Source organism: Eretmochelys imbricata, chromosome 7 (assembly GCF_965152235.1).
Source record: "Eretmochelys imbricata isolate rEreImb1 chromosome 7, rEreImb1.hap1, whole genome shotgun sequence".
In the NCBI taxonomy this organism is placed as follows: Eukaryota; Metazoa; Chordata; order Testudines; family Cheloniidae; genus Eretmochelys; species Eretmochelys imbricata.
In genome coordinates this window covers 50,881,095-50,896,177 of record NC_135578.1, presented here as the reverse complement: position 1 = coordinate 50,896,177, position 15,083 = coordinate 50,881,095, and the positions used below count along the sequence as shown (strand labels likewise).

General features: G+C 46.7%; 1 protein-coding gene across 1 annotated transcript in view; it reads right to left on the bottom strand.

Annotated features, from left to right (window-relative positions):
• Positions 1-14,675, bottom strand: part of DAG1 (dystroglycan 1) — a 110,705-nt gene extending 96,030 nt beyond the window's left edge. Inside the window, exon 1 of the mRNA XM_077822170.1 lies at positions 14,587-14,675. The gene's annotated coding sequence lies outside the window, so the exon portion shown is untranslated. The remainder of the gene's footprint in view (positions 1-14,586) is intronic.
• Positions 14,676-15,083: the final 408 nt, after the last annotated feature.

Sequence of the window (15,083 nt, the reverse complement as noted above, 5' to 3'; positions counted from 1 at the left end):
TCTGTCAAATCCATCCTTTGTGTGAGAGCTCTCCAGGGCAGGCAGGGGCATGCATGTATCGTGCGCAGTATTTAGTACTCATCCGAACATTACAAAATAATCCACTAAGCATCACACTACAGATTAAGTTAAACAAACAATAGTGCAAGTTTGCTGGCATATAAAGCAGCAGATTTAGGTAGCCTAGATTAGCTTTGAAGTGCACCTAACTTCAGCAGTGGTACTGGCTGTAAAGAAATTGTACCATGAAGCATATATTGTGGCAAGGTATTCTGCAAAACTGGTGGGGCAGACTGGAAATTCTGATTCTCTCATGCACAAAGTTCATATGTCCACTCACAATGGGATTTTCAGAGCAGTGTGTTTTCAGCCAGTTCTTCATAGATTCCAAGGCCTTGTGATCATCTAGTCCAGTGTTTCTCAAATGCGGCCATCAGCGGGTTTCCCTGCAGCCACGACAGCCTTCTAGGCAGAGATGGGGAGGGAGCAAAGCAGTAGCAGCTTCCTGCGGCACCCAGGTTCTCCACAGGAGGGCTTTAGCCTTCGCCCCAGCTTCAGGGCTCCAGGCTTCAGCTCCCCCTGCCCACACATCCCCTGGCTTCAGCAGGGCTGGCCTTATCGGGCGCCATGGTCAAGAAGCAAGGAGTGAGGTGCGTGGCCATGGAAGGGACCTCAGGGCAATGGGGAGAAGCAGCAGGGCCGAGAGGCAATGGGTACGGGGCCAGGGGAGGTGGCGGGGGCCAGGATACCAAAATACAACAGTACATTATTTTTATTATTGAGCCTGCAAAAAAACCCAACCTGTGTAAATAAATAAATGATTTGCACATGTGCATATTTATTTGTTTTTCCCTAAAGTTAATTAAGTATTTTAGCAAAATGTGTCAGAGCAGGCACCAGCAAGAGTTGGTGGCTGCACTCTGAGGCCACCAAAAGTTTTGTTCCAACAGTTAATTACTCTCAAAGTTAAAAATTTACACCTTATTGTCCTGTCCCCTGATGTAGTCGGACCTCCTGTATAGCCAAAAAACTTCCTGTGACAAAGTGGAAATTTTCTGTAATATTTGTACAAATTCTAGGCATACCTGAAGTTTCCTCCTGTACACTGCTTTGTTATCCAGTGGGTGCAAAAGTGGGCACACTGCCCCTGAATCATAGAATCATAGAATATCAGGGTTGGAAGGGACCTCAGGAGCTCATCTAGTCCAACCCCCTGCTCAAAGCAGGACCGATCCCCAATTAAATCATCCCAGCCAGGGCTTTGTCAAGCCTGAATGGACACCCATTTGTCACCCCTGGACAGGGGTGTGTGTCATCTGGGTGGAATGAATAGAATAATTAAAGAACTGGTTCAAATCAACAGAGGGTCCCGCAAGACAAAGTCACCTCACCAACTAAACAATCGACATCTGGCAGCAGGAAACGCTCAGGCTGGCCTTGTGAAGCAGGCTTGGGAACAAGTTGTCAGGTGACTGGAGGGGAGGGACTCAGGAGCCCACAGCTAGAAGACAAAAGGGGAACTGAGGAGAGAGCAAGAGATGGAGTCCATTACAGCTTGGCTGGATCACCATGGCACTGGCATGGCCAAATGGACTATGGCTTAACTTCTGCCTCACTTTGCTAAGCTAGGGACTATAAGCAAAAAGAAAAGGAGTACTAGTGGCACCTTAGAGACTAACCAATTTATTTGAGTATAAGCTTTCGTGAGCTACAGCTCACTTCATCAGATACATTCAGGGACTATAAGATTCTTTAGCAAGGTGACTAATAAATGGTTCACTTTTTCTCAAAAGGCTGCCTGTGTCATTGCAAATACTGAGAGCATTGTGCCTTGAAGGGCTACAGTAAAAGCATCCTTCAGGACTATGGCCTGGCTGGATTCGCAGCAGGGAACCATGGAGTGAGACAGCATTCGCTGGTGCCAAAGGCCCAATCTTGAAGGCCATGGGCCTGCCCCTTCAGAACTGTGTGGGTTTTGAGGGCCCCACACATTAAGTGGTCACTCCCAAGAGACGGGTTACGGGTTACAGGCTGAAGCTTAGACCGGACCCTATGACTCCGAGACACTTCCCCAAAATAATTCCTCGAGCAGATCTTTTAGAAAAAACATCCAATCTTGATTTAAAAGTTATCTCTGATGGCGAATCCACCATGACTCTAGGCAAATTGTTCCAATAGTTAATTACTCTCTCTCAAAAATTTACACCTTATTGTCCTGTCTGAATTTGTCTGGTTTCAACTTCCATGTATACCTTTCTCTGCTAGACTGAAGAGCCCATTATTAAGTATTTGTTCACCACATTTATACTTCTGGACTGTAACCAAATCCCCCCTTAACCTTCTCTTTGTTAAAATATATAGATTGAGCTCCTTGAGTCTATCATTATAAAGCATGTTTTCTAATCCTTTAATCATACTCATGACTCTTTTCTGAACCCTCTTCAATTTATCAACATCTTTCTTGAATTCTGGACACACTATTCCAGCAGTGGTCACATCAGAGGTAAAATAGAGAGGTAAAATAACCTCTCTACTCCTACTGTTTTTATGCATCTCAGGATCGCATTAGCTCTTTTTTGGCTGTTTGCTGACTCCTGTGGATAGCACTGTATCAGTCACACTCAGTTTGTATTGAAGGCTTTATTCATAACCACAGGAGCTATATAAAATTATTTGTTTTCAAGACAGAAAGCTTAGATTCTGGAGCACAATCCTGTAGCAAGGGGTTGATTACATGGCCACTGAATACACAAGACCTTAGTATAATACAGTACATGGCTACTGATTAACTTTGAATGCCTCAGAGGAAAGTGAACTCTTCTTAAGACCCACTTGTGTGATGATACCTACAAAGTTGGCCGGGACTTCTTCCCAGACTACCAGGTCTAGTGTAGAGAATTTTAGAAAAGTTTCCACCAGCACTACCAGCAGATCAGCTGCACTTGTGTTACCTAACATAGCGAAGTGTCTAGCATCTTCTAGTGTTTTTAACACATGATGTGTTAATTAAACCTGCTCCTCACCAGGTTTAACTGATATGATGGTAAAAACATCTCCAGCTGTAGGAAGCTTGTCTACACTGCAACTCCTAGTGCAGCAGTTGAACTGGTGTAGCATCATTTGAAATTTCTCTAAAATTTCCTACTGTGCACAAGGTATTAGGTTTGGACTCTTGACTGTGCCTCCGATTGACTGAAGCGACCATGAGTAAGACACACAGAGGAAACAGAGACTGAGTCTTCAAATTGCTTGAGAAAGGAAGAGTATTGAAACTGTTTGTGTGCTAGCAAATCAGGAGTCAGTTATAATTATGCAAGAAACTCACAGGTTTAACTACAGCGAAAAACAACATTAGCTACATGAGAGAGACAGCAACACATTCCCACAAAAAAAGCTTTTCTTCCATCACTAATTTGAAGGCTTAGAGGTCAAACATTCAGGTTTTATTCTGGGATTCTTTATACTTTAAATCAATATTACTGAATTTTCTATCAGCAGTTTAGAATTATGTCCCAGAAAAGCATAACTCGAGTTCATCTGAGCCAAAGCACAAACCCACAAGGAAAAGATTGAGAGCTACAGAATAGCATTACTGTCATAAGACTAGCCTAGGCAGAGGAGCAGTTGTAAGTTAATGCTCCTAACACTCTAGTAGCCCCTGCTGGAAACTTATCCTTTTCCACAGAAACTAAACATCCTAGAATCCAAGCTTTTAGGAATCATTGTCATTTTTCCCAGTCTAAGGGATGATTATCAAATTTATGAATCATGTGCAATACACAAAGCTCTCCACACTGAGCAAATAGCATAAGCAGAACTTACCTTCTCAGCATCCCACGGCCTTGGATATGCTATGGCAATCTGATTACCCACATATTTGTGTTCTTCCACACTGCCATTCAGAGTTCCAAGAACTCAACAAGGGACTACTATTTGGCATCAAAGTATAAGACCAAAGCAGCCTGTATAGTACAAATCAGATAGTGTGGAAAGCTTTAGGAAGTAGACAAAGTTTAAAGCTCTGACATCTGAACAGATTCCACAACATACACCTCCACCCCGATATAACGCGGTCCTCGGGAGCCAAAAAAAAATCTTACCACGTTATAGGTGAAACCGCGTTATATCAAACTTGCTTTGGCCTCAAGCATTTCCGTTATTAATACGGTATTTGACATAAGAAGTTTTATACTTGGTGTTGTTTTAGAAAGGGTGCATCTGATGTTGTCATTCACATCAAGCCTGGGGCCAGGGCTTGCAGCCACGCATCCCTGCCAGGGCCGGGGCTCGCAGCCCGGTGCAGGAGGTCAGGGTTGGAACTCACAGCCGGGCGCCTGGGTCAGGGCTCGTAGCCCCGCAGCTCCACACAGGGGTCGGGGCTCACAGCCATGCGTCACGATCGGGGCTCACACCTGGTGCAGGGGTGGGGACTCGCAACTTGCAGACATGTGCTGGGGTCAGGGCTCATAACCCCCAGTTTGAGAACCAATGTTGTAGACGAGACAGAAAACCATTTTTGCTTTACCGCATTATATCTGAATTTGTGTTATATGCGATAGCATTATATTGGGGTAAAGGTGTACTCTGAAATGTCAGATTCACCACTTGTCTAAAATGAAGCACAGTTTAGTAACAGAATACAAGTTGTAGTGTAGACCAGGGTGCAAGTATTTTTACCATCCTGCTGCCTAACACTGCTTCATGCTAGCTTTTGTTAGCGTCAAAAATGCCTGAGCCCTGTTTACACCAGCATCCCCACCATTAATACACAGATGAAACACCACCGCAGGAGAATGACAGGCCTGCATTTTCCTGTGTAGACTCACCCTTACAGGAGTTCATTCTGTTAATCTAGGAATTCCTCACAAGACTATTGCTCCTGTGGCAAAGGGAGAGCAGGAAAGTCTACCCCATGCTGCTTATCCCCAGGGCACTAATGATACTGCCAGGTATGACCCTGAGCAGATCAGCAGTGACCACAGGGCTCTGGAAGCCAGGGTGAAGGGGGGCACAGGTTGTGTTTTTGTCCATCTTTCTGGCTGAGGGTAAGGGCCCAGGCAGAGACACCTGCATTCTGGAGACAAATACATGGCTGAGCAGATAGTGGCACAATGGGAGGGTTTCGGCTTTCTCAACCATGGGATGCTGTTCTGGGAAGGACAACTGCTAGGATGAGATCGGGTCTGTGATGGGTTTGGTCAGAGACCCCCTTGGGACTGTCACCTGACGTGCTGGAATTACCTCTGAGTCCATTTTTCACTGCCAGCTTGGGACTCCAGAACCCTGCCTGGTTGAGCCAGACATGCTAGTCTGCTTCAACACAGACCTAAGTCTGGTCAATGCCCCCAGAGCCGCAGACTTTAACCAAAAACTGCTCAGCAAGTCACCTATTTCCAGCACCCAGACACCCAGTTCCCAATAGGATACGAACCCCAAATAAATCCGTTTTACTCAGTATAAGACTTATGCAGAGTAAACTCATAAACTGACCACCCTCTATAACGTAGAGATATGCACAGTTGTTTGCTCCCCCAGGTATTAATCACTTACTCTGGGTTTAATAAAATCACTTTTGTTTATTAGTAAGTATAAAAGGTAGGATTTAAGTGGTTTCAAGTAACAACAGACAGAACAAAGTAAGTTACCAAGCAAAATAAAACAAAACACACAAGTCTAAGCCTAATACATGAAGAAACTGAATATAGGTAAATCTCACCTGCAGATGTTCCAATAAGCTTCTTTCACAGACTAGACTCCTTCTTAGTCTGGGCCCTATCCTTTCCCCTGGTACAGTTCTTGTTCATTCCAGCAAACATCTTAGGTGAAAAGCAGGGGATTTCATATGACTGGGACCTCCTTTGTTCTGTTCCACCCCCTTTTATATCTTTGGTATAAGGCAGGAATCTTGTGTCTCTCTGGGTCCCCACCCTTTCTTCTAACTGGAAAAGCACCAGGTTTAAGATGGATTCCAGGTTTAAGATGGACATGATCACATGTCACTGTAAGACCTCATTCTCCATTCTTTCAGGGTTGGCCTGCACATACCCAGGAAGGTTTGCGAGTAAACAACCATTCACAACCAATTGTCCTAGTTAATGGGAGCCATCAAGATTCCAAGCCACCATTAATGGCTAGGGTGACCAGATCTCCCATTATCATCGGGACAGTCCCAATTTTAACCCATTTGTCCTGTGTCCTGACCGCACATTGGTCGGGACACCCTTTGTCCCAATATGGAGGACGGACTGCTCACCATCACCGCCGAAGTCCTGGGGCTGGCATGGCGGCGCACATGCGCCCGCCCACCGGCAGGAGCCAGTAGTGTGGGCAGCCCCTAGACACAGGGGCAGAGGGGGGTCTCCGCATGCTGCACCGGCTCCCTCCTGCCCAATCGGAGCTGTGGGGGCGGGGCTTGCAGGCACTGGCAGTGGGCAGAGAGCCCTCCGCCCCCCCATACCCCACCTGACCCTTACAAGAGACCTTTTGCATAAATCGTATCCCAGTTACATTATATTCACATTCCAAGCATATTTTTATAAAGCATGTAGAGTGCAACATCACAGGGCCCACCTGACTAAGAAAGAAAAGAGCATCTTTGCACACCAACTCACCAACCTAGTTAGGAGGGCTTTAAACTAGGTTCAAAGGGGGCATGTGACAGAAGCCCACAGGTAAGCACAAAAACATAACTTTAACAGGGGGCTTACATGTTGGGGAGAGGGGGAGACACATGGAATATTACAATCAGGTCATGGTAGCAACAAGAAGGAAATCAGTGGGGCTGTCTGCTCAGCATATTAGCTGTCTGTACATAAAAACAGGAAATATAAGTACATAAGCTAAATTACAACTCAACTGGCAACACAGACTTGGTGGGATAAATCTCATCACTGGAATATTGGTATAGAGAAGCGTAACTTGTTCATTAAGGACAAGCAGGGTAAAAAGGGAGGGGGTATTACACTATATCTCAAGTATATATACACACTTGTTCTGAGGTCCAGAAGGAGATGAGAGGCAGAGAGTTGACAGTCCCTGGGTAAAGATATATGGGGGGGGGGGGAGGGAGAGAACAGAGATGATGTCATGATAGGTCTACTATAAACAACCAAATCAGGAAGGGGAGGTGGATGAGGCATTTCCAGAACAACACAAATAACCAAAACACAAGACCTGGTAGTATATAGAGGCTCACTAGCCAGACATCTGTTGAAAAAGTAATATGGCAAAACACAAAGCTTCCAATAAGTTCTTAATGTACTGGGAACAACTTTTTGTATCAGAAAATGGGGGAAATAACCAGGGGTACAGCCATTTTAGATGTGATTCCGGAGGAATGGGTTGTGACTCTGAAGGTGTACGATAATTTGGATGAAGTAATCATGAATGATAGATCTTTCATGATTCTAAAGAAGTGAAAGTTGTAGAATAAGGAAAATGTACTTCAAAAAAAGCAGATTTACAAACCCAGAGAACTGGTAAGTAAAGTCCCATTGGAAGAAAATCTAAGGGATAAAGTTGTTCAGTGGAGCTGGCAGTTTCTCAAAGAGACATTGTTAAAGGCAGAACATCAAACTATCCTAATGCAAAGGAAGGATAGAGGGCAATAGGGCTCCATCAGGAACTCTTTAATGACCTGAAAATGAAAAAGGAATCCTAGAAAAAGTGAAAACATGGATAAAATCTACGGATGAGTACAAAAGAATAGTACTAGCATGTAGGGACAAAATCAGAAAAGCTAAGGCACAAAATAAGCTTCAGAGTAGCAACCGTGTTAGTCTGTATTCGCAAAAAGAAAAGCAGTACTTGTGGCACCTTAGAGACTAACAAATTTATTTGAGCATAAGCTTTCGTGGGCTACAGCTCACTTCAACGGATGCACCTAGAAAGGAACGTAAAGGGCAATAAGAGGTTCTTTAAACACATCAGGAGCAAGAGAAAGATGAAGGAAAGTGTAGGTCCTCTGCTTAGCAGGGAAGGAGAGCGAATAACTGAGGACATCAAGAAGGCTGAGGTGTTCAATGCTTATCTTGCTTCAGTCTTCAATAAAAAGGTTAATGGTGACCTGATACTTAACACAACTAATAGCAACAAGAGGGAATGAAGCCAACCCGAAACAACAGGTTAAAGAACATTTAGATAAGTTAGCTGTATTCAAGTCAACAGGGCCTAATTGAATTCATTCTAGGGTGCTTAAGAAACTAGCTGAAGCAATATTGGAATTGTTACAAATTATCTTCAAGAACTCATGGACCACAGGTGATGTCTCAGAGGACTGAAAAAGGGAAAACATAGTACCTGTCATTAAAAAGGGGAACTATAAACCAGTCAGCCTAACTTCGGTATTTGGAAAGATACTAGAACAAATTATTTACAGCGTTATAGCTGAATTTGCGTTATATCGGACCGCATTATATTGGGGTAGAGGTGTATGTTAAGGCTGTTATAAAGAGGACAGGGATCATTTGTTCTCCACGGTAGGACAACTAGTAATGGGTTTTATCTGCAATGAAAACAGGCCATTTCTTGCGCCAAATAAGTGCTAACATTTCAAAAATTCCATACAAAATCTATACCACAAAATGTAGAGCAGAAATGCTGATGTATCAGCCCACTGGCACATGTTTTTCCAGCTCAAGAGTGAGTCCAGTGCTGTTACCAAGAATTTATTACATTTATATACTGATTGGAGAGATGTGCATTTTGCAAACTGACATGCTCCCGCTAAAAATTTTTCCTCTAATGCAAGAGTAGTTCAGACACTCACAGGAATCTAAGGGCAAATTCCTGCACCAAGGAGAAAGTAAGATTCAAAACCCAGTAAGTTAGGCTTTGCTGATTATCTCTCTAAGTAGTGGAGTTCCAAACACTTCATCTTTCTATCATTCTTTTTTTTCTTTTTTGGACTGGCACACTACCCTATATTTAGGATAGGAGAGTGCAATGACAAGTATCAGAAAGAATGAATAAGTGGTTTAGGATGCTTGGAGTAGAAGCAGCAGAAGACACTTTGCAAAGAAACCGACAGTCAATTATAATGACAGGTTTCAGAGTAGCAGCCGTGTTAGTCTGTATTCGCAAAAAGAAAAGGAGTACTTGTGGCACCTTAAAGACTAACAAATTTATTTGAGCATAAGCTTTCGTGAGCTACAGCTCGCTTCATCAGATGCATCCGATGAAGCGAGCGATAGCTCACGAAAGCTTATGCTCAAATAAATTTGTTAGTCTCTAAGGTGCCACAAGTACTCCTTTTCTTTTCACAGTCAATTAGAGACTATTAAACTGAGGACCCTGGAGGTGGGATGGAATTCATCAAACTAAAACTTTTTAAAAACAGCACAATATATAAACTAAAAATATAAACAAGAGCAGCAGCAGCATGCCTGAGGCAAAAGGCACTGGAGGCCATATTACACAGGGGGCACCTGAGAAGCAGGACCTCCTGCCAGGAAGGGTTGAGGTGAACTAGGTAAGTGCTTGGTATTTAGAAAAGGGGGTTTTGTCATGCTTTAAGGAGAGGAAATGTCTGTCAACACCAGTTCTCAGGGCTACAAGCCAAGGACACTGTTCAGCCAGCATCTAGGGAGCACGCTACTGTCCAGACGACACACCTCTTCCCAGTAGCAACACAGGCTTCCTCTACATTCTTCCTCCCTGGACCACCAGCAAGAGGCCATTGGCAGCAAAGCTCAGGGTAATCCTAACCATTTGCAAAGAATTCTGCTATCTGCCTTCAGCCAATTCCTAAAGAGCAATGCTATTCTGAAAAGCAACTACAAAGAAATAGCACCTCCCTGCTCTACAACTGCCCCATGCACGTACACCACCAGAGTCAGGTCTGCTGATTTGAAGGGACTAGAGCTTAGCTTTAGGGGCTACAGATTTAGACTTTGCTGACTAGGGATTAGCTTTATTGCCCTTTACTCCTGATGAGCTAGCACACCTAAGGAGAGCACTGGAATCTACTCCTTCTTGTGCAACAGAATTGTTTACTAAGGGTACGTCTTCACTACCCACTGAAGCGGCAGGTAGTGATTGATCTATTGGGGATTGATTTATCATGTCTCATCTAGATACCTCACCAGGAGGAGTAAGCAGAGTCGACGGGGGAGCAGCCACGGTCGACTCGCCGCCGTTGAGGATGGCCAGGTAAGTCGAACGAAGATACTTTGACTTCAGCTACGTGAACAGCGTAGCTGAAGTCAAAGTATCTTAGTTCGAACCCCTGCACAGGCCAGGCCTAAGATCCAATCAGTTACATCTGTGCCAACCCAATGAAGACAAAGTGTCTAATACAGCCTGCAGAGCCTTGACTACTGGCCATGCACAACATGGAAAGAACCTGGCTTAATTCTCAGAGCCTTGGGATGAGGGGGGCAGGAAAGAGTTTGCAGGGTTGGCACTTGGCAGGGTTGGGGAAAAAAACAAAAACCTTTTCTTGTTCAGTGAATCCTTTTTACCTCAAACACAGAACAATAACTTCTGTTGAGTCATTTTCAGAATGGAAGTGTATTTTAAAGTTTGAGGCAAAGAATCCAGAAGCACATACAGTCTGCAAGTAGTACTAGGATGTCTGGACCTGGCAAAAGTAGTAAGTGACTCAGGAAGGGTGGCACTAAGCACCATCAGAAGGTACTAGGCTAACAAAGCTAGCTATTCAGCTCGCTGCAAAGCCATAAACATATCTCTGGACTGATCTACGAGGAGACCCCTGTGGAGTGCTGAAGGTTTTCTTGGCGAACATGATCTGTGATGCCATCACCTGCAATGAACATGCAAACTGGAATACTCTATAGATTCAGTGACTAAAACCCTACCTCATGGTCCACTTAAGAACAAAACATCATGAAACTTGCACTTTATTTACTTTCTAGAAATCACTAGTATTAGGATTCACCCCAAAATGATCCAGATCAGATTCTTTCTTGGAGTAGCTGATCAGTGGCTCGGGGAGGGGTTTGGGGAAGGGTGGAAAGCAGTAGGCAGGCTGGGGCCTCAAGGAGGGGGTGGAGCAGGGATGGGAGAGACGGAGTGAGCGCGGGACTTTTGTGGAAGGGGCAGAGCAGGGATGGAGCACCCCCAGGGATAACCAAAAGTCGGCGCCTATCACTCCAAGAATCTAAACAGGAAATATCTTCAGAATTCAGATACACATTGCCACCACATATCTTGGAAAATCTGCCTGTGTTATAAGGGAACAGAGACACTCCCAATTACCTTCCATATTAAGAGCCGGATCAAGGCTTGAGATCAATATGCTTGCCAAAGTAGCTAGGAGTAAGAAACCACACACTGAAAAATATACTGGATATGTGCTCAACATGCTCAGTAGTTATAATGGGAAGTTTGTATAAGGCCAGCAAGTATTTTGGAACTGGGACTCCACTAGAGCAGCATGGGCAGTGCAAGTTGATCAAAGGAGCTTGGGGAAACCAAGAAGGCAGAAGTTCACCTCCAGTGATATTTTCAAGTCAATGAACCCTAGAAGTTTGACAGAAGGGGAGACTCATACATGCCATAGCACCATTCAGTGCAGTGCAACAACTCCACTCCCACACGAAGTCCCTACAGTACTGCACCAAACTCAGGAGACGAGAGTCAAGAACGCAGACTCAGTTCTCCCAACTGATCCCCAGGGGTACTGCCACTATGCAGAAGTCCAAGAAAAGACTAGGCACAAGAGGTAAAAGATGCAACGGAAGGCACAGGTATGTGTGTAAGTTAGGTCTTTAATAAAATTAAAGAAGCTGTATCCAATTATATCAAAAGGAAGAAACTCTCTGCCACTACCAAACCCTGCATTCAAAAGGAACACACACTTTAGCACCTTCATCTGTACATCTCCACAGCGAAAGCCAGGTCATCCATTAGAATGGCTAGAAGAGCAATAAGCCATGAAAGGATGTCTATTGGTGCTGGCCTCAGTTGTACTGTAAGACATAGGTCTGAAAGACAAATGCTTTCAAGTCCCCAAGAACATCTCTTGCTGCCACCGCACACCCTACAGCAGGGGTCTCAAACTCAGTTTACACTAGGGGCCAGGGCCAGTCCTCAAATCCTCCCAGTGGGCCAATAATGTCACTCATGGCACCCAGAACCCAAACCCTCCAACTCTGCCCCCCATCTGCCTAAGGCTCTGAGAGGGAGTTTGGGTGGGGGGAGGACGTCTGAGGTAGGGGATTGGGGTTCAGGCTCTGGGAGGTAGTTTGGGTGGAGGAGGGGGTCTGGGGTGCAGGCTCTGGGATGGAGTTTGGGTGCTACCTCTGGGCTGGGGGACGGGGTGTGGGTGCAGGAGAAGGGGGTGGGGTTGCAGGCTCTGGGAGGGAGTTTGGGGGGTGGGGAGGGGATGCAGGCTCTGGGAGGGTGTTTGGAGGGTGGGGAGGGGGTATGTGAGGAAGGGGTGGGGGTGCAGTGCTTACCTGGGGCTCCAAGGCAGGGCAGGCCGGGGGGTCTCCACACACTGCTGCCCCCAGGCACCGCCTGCACAGCTTCCCATTGGCCGCAGGGGTGCTCGGGGTGGGGGCAGCGCATGGAGGCACAGCCCCGCATGGAGGCACAGCCCCAGGGCCACAGGGAGGGGCTGGCAGCCCCGTGGAGCGAGCGCACAGAAAGCTGCTCAGCTCCACCGCACTGCTGGTGGTGAGCAGGGCCCCGAGCCGTTTTAAATTGCCCAGGGGACACTGGGGGGCCCTCGGGCAGCAGGTGGGGCCAAGAGAGAGACCTAGCCCCAAAATTGCTGGAGCCTGGCCGGTCACATTGGGGAGGTTCTTGGGCTGCAGATGGCCTGCTGGCCGGGACTTTGAGACCCCTGCCCTACACTGACTTATTATTAATACAATCTGTGGCTCAGCAACTGACAAGTAAAAAACTTCTTACAAACCAATTTTGGACAGGTTCATGCAACAAATCTTCCATGAAGAATAACCAGGAAGAGGACAAGAGCTACTTTGGGACTGGAGGGGCCAGGACTTCCTCCCTCCCTCAGTTTATAAACATCAAGAGAAGCCTTGTAACAAGGGATAGAGTAGGGGTGGGAAGATTCTCCTCTCAGTAGCTCTCAGCTAGGCACCAGTGGGCACTGGTGCACAAGTGTAACACCACTAACCAGAACATGGCATTGGACAAGGTGTCCCCAGACAGAAATGAAGATGTCAACCCTTGAGAAAACTGTTAGGTTAGGAGCCAACCACCCCTACTCGCCTCGTTGCACTAGCACAGCTCTACCATAATCAGGAGCAGACAGATTCTAACAGCATTTGTTAGTGTGAACAGGACAATATGATTCTACAAACATGATGGGAAGAGTTATAGCTATTGTCCTTATAGAGAAACCTTGCCACATTCACAACCGAACCAGAGAACAGCAAGCATGACGGACTGTGCACAGACTGTAGGGCCCTGCCACGCTACAATCAGCCTTGGCAAAATTCAATTCTTATTTTTTATAATTTTGATAATTAATAGGTTTATTTTTAAGATTTTCTTCAATTTTTATTCATTTAAATTTTAACAGTTTCAGGAAATTATGGCAGGATAGACAATAACTGTTTAATGACAGGAGATGCTGAGATTCAAAAAGTTAAAAGTTTTATAACAGTTAAAACACAAATTGTCAACATCACATGTCAAAACAAAAAGCAAATATCCATAAATCAAACTCTAATAAGTTCTCAGGCAGCATTTTTCTTGTTTTGCCGATAGGCAAATTTCACCTATTATTGAGGAAAATATTTTGGCATGCATGGTGAAATCGATGTTTGCGGACATATACCAATAAAAAACGAATCCTTCCAATCCTAACTATAACACACAACTAGAAGGACAAGGGGGTAACTACTGCACACAAGAGCATGATAACTTTTGTCACAAGAGCTGGAAGATGGGATTTCCAGCTCAATACCAAATAAGACCACCAAGTATGTCTACCACGCCCATCGCCAGGGTATCCAAATACAGAGGTGACCTCAGAGCCCAGTCCCTCAAGCCAAATGCAGCCCGAGGCACTTCAAGCTAAGTAGAAAGGGGTGAGTTTTATGCCTGGACTCTAAAAGAGGGCATGTGCAGGGTAACTCAAGATGGGCTGCACCCTAAGACACAGGGGCATAAAATGGGAGGGGATGGGAATGTAGGAAACACTTAAGACCCTAATCCTGCCTTAGGCTAGACAGGATGTGCAGGAATATCTGCTAGTGGCCAGGGAAGAGGGATAGAACCCCCCCTCCCCAATCCTGAGCCCTCCCGTTCAGGTGACTGCCCTCGCAGCATTGCTAATCCCCCCGCTACAAGGCACAGCACTAACGACAACACGCCACTGCCGAAGGAGGCAGAGAGCACTATCCCCTAGGCGCGCACAGGGCCCAACTCCAGCCCAGAGCCGAAATGGGGAAGAGCAACCCCCACCCCCGGGACGAGCACAGCCCCAGCCAGCTCCCCACGGACCCCGGCCACACCCCACGGGACAGGGCGAGCACAGCCCCAGCCGCCCCCTGAACCCATCGGGCCCGGCCCCGCACAGCAGCTGCGGGCCCCGCCACAAATTCCGGAGCTACCTCCTCTCCCCAGGCCCGGCCCGCGCAGAGCCCTCACCAGAGCGGCAGCCGCTGAGACAGCCCCGGCCGGACCCGGAAAAGGCCGCTCCCTACCGGGGACCGGCCACCACCGGCACCAACCGAGCGCTGAGCACCGAGCGAGCGCGACCCCGCGCGGGCACGTACCTAGGGGAGGGGCGGCGCACGGCACCTAGCAACCGGCGACACGAGCACGCCACATCCAATCACAGCGCGGCGCAACTCAGTCGCGTCTGCCAACCCGGCGCCCAACCGCCCAGCCCCACAGACGAGGACACGCCCGCGGCCCCGCCCAACGCGCGGGAACCCGCCCCCGGCCCCACCCATCGCTCTACCCGAGCGGGGGGAGACGCCCACCAGCGCCTCCCTAACTCCGCCGTTCCGAGGCCTGCCAGTCCCTCGGAACATACCAAACTCGTCCACCCGCACTACCCCCAGACGGAAAAGCCACTGAGCACGCTAACCCCTTCGTCTGCGATATGTGGGGTGATGGGGTCAGTTCAGTGGATAGGCGAG